The following is a 7,234-nucleotide window of genomic DNA, read 5'->3' as shown; positions in this document are numbered from 1 at the left end:
GAAGTCTTTCCCCAGCCCAATATCTTCCAGTGTTTTTCCTATGCTTTCTTTGAGGATTTTTATTGTTTCATGCCTTAAGTTTAAGTCCTTTATCCATCTTGAATCAATTTTTGTGAGTGGGGAAAGGTGTGGGTCCAGTTTCAGTCTTTTACATGGAACATAGTCTTCTTAGCAAAGTATCTCAAGAATGAAAGAAAAAGTATCCAATGAGTGCTCGCTTCGGCAGCACATATACTAAAAATTGGAACAATACAGAGAAGATTAGCATGGCCCCTGCGCAAGGATGACACGCAAATTCGTGAAGCGTTCCATATTTTTTTAAGGTTATGGGGGGGGAAGCAGACAGAGGGACGGAGGAGGGGGGTGGGGCCTTGGTGTGTGTCACACTTTATGGGGGCAAGACATGATTGCAAGAGGGACTTTACCTAACAATTGCAATCAGTGTAACCTGGCTTATTGTACCCTCAATGAATCCTCAACAATAAAAAGAAAAAGAAAGAAAGAAAGAAAAAGTATCCAATGTACTCAGCCCTACTATGAACTAATTTATAGCTTTCATATGAAAGCTATAACCCAATTATAGCCCAAGAAGAAGGGAAAAGAGGAGAGAGAGGGGAGGAGAGGGGGGAGGATGGGTGGAGGGAGGTTAATTGGTGGGACCACACCTATGGTGCATTTTACAAGGGTACATGTTAAATTTAATAAGTGTAGAGTATAAATGTCTGAACACAATAACTAAGAAAATGCAGTGAAGGCTATGTTAACCAGTTTGATGAAAATATTTCAAATTGTATATAAAACCAGCACATTGTACCCCATGATTGTATTAATGTGCACAGCTATGATTTAATAAAAAAATTTAAAAAGTTACTAATTAAAAAAAAAATCTCCAGAACCAACCTTCCTGGATTCAAAACCTGGCTCTGCTATAAATTAGCCTCCAGTTTCCTATTTGTAAAATGGGGACAATAATAGTACCTACCCTGCAGAGTTCTCATGAGGGTTAAATAAATTAATTAGTGTAAAGGACACAGAACACAGTTGTGAAGCAGATTCACTGAGCACTGGTTACCAACTTGTCTGAGTCCAGTAAGACAGAACACCCAGACACACATCAGGTTACATGAAGTGGTTTCTTTACTTACAGACAGGCAGCAGGGGACAAGAGAAGCCTACGATTCACTGTGAGCCAGTCCCCCAATGCTCAGGAAAGCCGCCCAGGGTGGAAAGTCTCTGCTGTGTGTGCGCCACTTGTACTGCAACTGAGAGACCCCAGGAAGAAGCCTGTCCTGGTTTTATACCCCAGGGTAACATAATTTACTAGACTCAAGCATCGGGGTATGTCCTATTCTGGGAGGGGGTACTGGAACAGAGCCCTGGCTATTCTGGATAGTTCCCCTTCATCTCAGGATCCCAGCTCATCCTGCAGATCTTCTTGAAAACTATAAGCAAGAAAGTAAGGAGAACTAGGTCAGCTCATGACCACTCAGAGAACTGTTCTGCAGTAATGAGTATTTTTGATATTGTGATGATGACTTGAAGGTCAGTGGTATGAAGTACAGTTCATAAACCTTTTATTAACTTAGTTTGTAACCAGGCTACTTCGCTGTAACAAAAACCCTGCTGAACACTGAAAATAGAAGATTGGTTTGTGTTTTTCAGAGTCTTACTTTGTTGCCATCGACAGAGTGCTGTGGCATCATAGCTCATAGCAACCTCGAACTCTTGGGCTCAAGGGATCCTCTTGCCTTAGCCTCCCAAGTAGCTGAGACTACAGGTGCCTGCCACAATGTCCAGCTAGGTTTTCTATTTTTAGAGATGGAGTCTCACTCCTGAGCTCAGACAATCCACCCACCTCAGCCTTCCAGAGTACTAGGATTACAGGCATGAGCTGCTGTGCTCACTCTTGCCGCACCCCCGGCATCAAGCCGTGGTGAGGTGGCGCTGTCCGCATTATAAAATGCGTGAGTAGGTGGTATGTGCTCCCCGGAGCGAAACCCCCAGCACCCCTGGTTTGCGACAGCAGCGCATAAGTTGCCTAGCATGCCTTTGTTTGAACGTAATGACTCACGAGGTGCGGCATAAAAGCCTAAAAAACCTTTGCTCTGAAACCTGTCTGTTCAGTTGAATGCCTGATTGTTTTGAGAAACTAAGAATAAACATAATGACTTACTGATCCACAATTAAACACAGCAAGAATGGCTGTGCTGAACTCAGTGGCTCCAAGAGAGCCTGCACAACAGCACGTCCCTACCATAAATGTCAGTGACTTGAGACAATGCAGGCACGGCAAACAAGATGTTCCAACATGACATACACTATCACCTCCTGCAGTAAAACTTTACTTAGAAAAACATCTTACTTCACTAATTAGTAAAACTTTACTTAGAAAAACATCTTACTTCACTAATTTTCATATGTAACACAAATCAATAGAGTAGTTTAATGTTTAACAAACAATGAATCAAAATATAGTTACTAATTAGAGTAAAAATACATAGAAAATATATATAGAAGTAGTCAAACATTATACATAAAAGAATATGTTCAGCTGTTTTTAAAAGAGATCATAAGAAACTGAGACCAATTACAGAACTAAGAGAAGTCACAAACCTTGACATTCTTAGATAAGGGGAAGTAACCAGGTGTTACTGATAAAACCACCTCCCTAGAGCAAAAACCTTGAAAAAATAAACTACATCCCTCCGGCACCTCCCTCCGGAGAGCAAAACCTTGAAAACATATAGTACATGATAAACCACATATGGAGACACAAAGATAATTTACAAGCATGAGCAAAATAATGATTACATTGTTTAAACCCTGGGAAGAAAATGTATAAATACCAGACTTAAAAATCAGTAAAGTACAGCTGCTTTCTTCATCATTCGTGGTGTGTGGCAGTTTGTCATTTTATCCTGCGTCGACCTTTTCAACCAACCTGTACCGTTCACCCTGAGCACCCTCGGACTGAGGCCCATCGACTGGCGGTCCACGACACACTCTGAGAACAGAGTTAAAAATAAACTGTTCAAGATCTAGAAAAGAAGAAAGATTATTATTATTTTTTTTTTTTGTAGAGACAGAGCCTCACTTTATGGCCCTAGGTAGGGTGCCATGGCATCACACAGCTCACAGCAACCTCCAACTCCTGGGCTTAAGCAATTCTCTTGCCTCAGCCTCCCAAGTAGCTGGGACTACCGGCGCCCGCCACAACGCCCAGCTATTTTTTGGTTGCAGTTCAGCCGGGGCCGGGTTTGAACCCACCACCCTCGGTATATGGGGCCAGCGCCTTACCAACTGAGCCACAGGCGCTGCCCAAAGAAGAAAGATTATTATATGTTCTGGAGAACATGTGGCTAGAAGATGACTTAGGAAGCCAGGAAGTCCAGAGTTGGAGCACTGAATCTAGTCATAGTAAGATACGAGAAATAAAGGGTAGTGATTCTTTCTAACAATGATACTTGAGGAAAAACACATAAGGCAGTATCATAGGGCAAGGATGGAGAGATGTTATAAACATGAGAAAAGATGTTCCTCTTCACTCATAATTTTAAAATCCTGAATTAAAACAAAATAACACTTTCACATGGACTGGCAAGATCAAAGAGCTTAATAATACAGAGTTTTGGTGATAAAGGGGAGAAACAGGGACTCTTGGAACTGTTTGTTGGTATAAACTTGTAGAGCAGCAGTTCTCAACCTGTGGGTCTCAACCCACAAGAACTGCATTAAAGGGCCCCAGCATTAGGAAGGTTGAGAACCACTGTTGTAGAGGAATATTTTGCAATTCTATCATCTAATAAAATTCACAATGCATATATCCTTTGCTATAGGAATTCTACTTGCAATTTATTCCACAAAGTCACACATAGTAGCAAGAATTTGCATATAAGGATATTCATTTCATGATTCTTTGCAATAGCAAAACACGAGGAACAATGTAAATGTCTATACTAGAAACCTAGCTTAAGCAAATTATGATATAATCACCTGATAGAATGACCACATATGAGTCAAAAGAGTGGGCTGGATTTCTATGTGTAGATATGGAGAAATTTCCCAAATATATTGTTATGGAGGAAAAATAGTACAGAAAAGTGGGTATGCTCCCCCCCCCATTTGTATGCAAAGCCAAAGATTTGTATATGCATAAAAAATTAATGGAAAGTTAAATAAATATAGTGTTAACAGAAATTGACCCGGGGGCGGGTATAAGGTATCTGGGAGGGGGAACTACAGTAAGCTTTTATTATGAAAAATTTCAAACATATACAAAAGTAGAAAAAAAGAGCACCATGGTCTTCCACTCACCAATTTCAACAATTATAACCCACAAATTAACTAAATCTCTTGAGCTACAGAACATTCCAAAGAACAGGATACAAGCTTAATTCCATCCCTTTACCGGATTTTATGAATATTAGTAACATTACTAATATCAGCAACATTCAGTTTTTATGAATATTAGTAATATTTTATCATCTGTATATTTATCTATTTATGTCATATATTATATTAAATAATATAGAAACAGAAAATATAATCAGCTGTATATTTATCTCTACATATCACATATTATATATCATTTATACATCATAAATTATATTAAATAGTTACCTACAAAAGGAGAGAGGAACAGATAACGGAACTGGAATAGAAGCTAGACTTTTCTGAGTTTAATCTTGATTCGTAGACTTGAATTGTGACCATATAATTGTTTTACATACTTACAAACAGCATCATTCCTAGAAACAATAAACAAATATATCTCTGTATCATGTTGTTGACATAACCAACCGGAAAGAAATTATTTTAAATGGCTTAAGAAGCATGTAACTTTTACATACCTCTGTAGTGGTTATATTCTCTAAGGACAAATGAAGTTCAAAATTTTTTTTCTTTTTTTCTAAATTTTAAAAAATTTAAGGATAACAAGTTGAATTCCATTACATGTATATATTTTATAGTTGTGGAGCCTGGGCTTTTGGTGTCTCTATCGAAAAAGATACTTTTTAATATTTCAGTTATCATATTGGTAGTCTTGATGTTATTCTGAGGCTGTTGTAAATGTTATACGGCAAGGCAGTGGTACAGTTGGAGACCAGCATTTTAAATGCAGGAAAAAGGCCATAAAGATACAGACTAAGAGGTTAAATAAAAGCCTCTAAACTGAATTTGAATTGCAAAGTTTATAAGTCCATGCTGTGTGTTATCATATACTTATATTTTATTTATACTTATATTTACATTTTTTTCCTAACTCTGTTCACTGAAATTCCTAGAAACAATACTAATCCAGTCGTCATAAATACTGCTGGTGCCCAGGTTGTGGTCTACTTTCCAGGAACCAGGGCTCAGTACAGGTGTGGGGCTTTCTTCCCACAACAAGACTCCGTATGCTGGGAAGTGGAGGAGAGAAAGAGAGAGATTGATTCTTCACTCTCCTTTTTGTAGCAACAGGTTACTGCATTGCAACCCGTCTGTAGTTTATTCAAGTCACCTTTTGTTGGGAACCAGCCCCAAGTTATATTGTGAGTTTCTTCCCAGTGGCTGAAGGAGGCAAGAGGATGAGGGAAAAATGAAAAGTCACAGCTGAAAGAGAAAGTTTATTAAGAGCAGCTGGGTCAGGGGGGCTGTCTACCTTCAAAGTATGAGGACGATGGAACAGCCCCTTGCTCCGAGCTAGCTCCATTTTTATTACATACACCATTGTTTTAATTATCAATTTAAAGGGGGATAGGTTAACCCTTCATGGTTTTTGTTGGGCTTATATTTTCTAACCAAACTATTTTTTTAACTAATTATATTAATTAGACTGATTTACCTCTTCTTGTTCCAAGTTACTTTTGATTTTTTTTTTTTTTTTTCAGTTTTTGGCTGGAGCCAAAACATGCCAAAATATTTCGGCAAAAATATTTTATCAATAGTAATAATATGAAATACATTATATCAAGACACACATAATATTTCGTCATCTCACTTAGAATTGTTACAATTGAGCAGGTATTGCCAGCCTGGTCCACTATAAAGTGGATTATTTTTAGGTTCCCTCTCACATTTCCACCAAATGGTTATTTGGCAACTATTACTAATTATTCCTAAGAAGAATTCTTTTCGTATCTTTTCTTTTCTTTTTCTTTTTTTTTTTTTTTCGAGACAGAGTCTCACTTTGTCACCCTTGGTAGAGTGCGGTACAGCTCACAGCAACCTCAAACTCCTGAACTTAAGCTATTCTCTTGCTTCAGCCTCCCAGGTAGCTGGGACGATAGGTGCCCACCACAACACCTGGCTATTTTTTTGTTGTAGCTGTCATTATCGTTAGGCAGGCCCAGGCCAGGTTTGAACCCACCAACCACTGGGAATGTGGCCAGCACCCCAGCTGCTAAGCTACGGGCACCAAGCCAGAAGCATTATTTTCTTACATGTCACAAAATGGTGATAATTCTATCATTTCTTCTTCATTTATTCACTGGAATTTTTCTACAAAAACGTTTTCCCCTATGAATTTTTTTTTTTGAATTTCAGTTTATTTAGGAAAGCAGGAAATTTGGTTTAAAAGCTTTTTTTCACAGATTTCAGAATAATGAGGACCAGTGAAAGTTTGGTTTGTTTTGTTTTGTTTTGTTTTAATTTGGTTTGGTTTGAAGATAGGGTCTTGCTCTGTCACTTGGACTAGATCACAGTGGCATTATCGTAGCTCATTGCAACCTCAAACTTCCGGGCTCAAGTAATTCTCCTGCCTCAACCTCCCAAGTGGCTATTACCATAGGTGCACACAACCACACCTGGCTAATTTTTCTACTTTTCTCAGAGACAGGGTCTTGTACTTGCTCAGGCGGTCTTGAAGATTCTCCCATATCAGCATCCCAAAGTGCTGGGATTACAGGTGTGAACCTCTGCACCCAGCCAAAGGATTTTTTGTTGTTGTTTTGAGACAGAGTCTCACTATGTCACGCTAGGTAGAGTGCTATAGCATCGCAGCTCACAGCAACCTCCAACTCTTGGGCTCAAGAGATTCTCTTGCCTCAGCCTCCCAAGTGGCTAGGACTACAGGCACCTGCCACAATACCCAGCTAAGGATTTTTGTGTTTTAAGCATTGAAACTCATGTCTTTATTTGATATGTTTCAAATGAACATTTGAAGTTTTGACTTCTTTTGAAGTCAAATGTTCATTTCAGTCAAAAATCTTTTTGATTCTCCTTGTTGCTCCAATTGTCATTTGTTTGGCTG

General features: G+C 38.8%; 1 non-coding gene across 1 annotated transcript; it reads left to right on the top strand.

The window, feature by feature from the left end:
- Positions 1-210: 210 nt before the first annotated feature.
- Positions 211-318, top strand: LOC128567022 (U6 spliceosomal RNA). The gene has a single exon (XR_008374698.1). It is a non-coding gene; the product is annotated as a U6 spliceosomal RNA (small nuclear RNA).
- Positions 319-7,234: the final 6,916 nt, after the last annotated feature.

The sequence above is a fragment of the Nycticebus coucang genome, chromosome 15 (genome assembly GCF_027406575.1).
Source record: "Nycticebus coucang isolate mNycCou1 chromosome 15, mNycCou1.pri, whole genome shotgun sequence".
Lineage (NCBI taxonomy): Eukaryota > Metazoa > Chordata > Mammalia > Primates > Lorisidae > Nycticebus > Nycticebus coucang.
The sequence above is the reverse complement of the archived record's forward strand: the minus strand, read 5'-3'. Positions and strand labels throughout refer to the sequence as shown.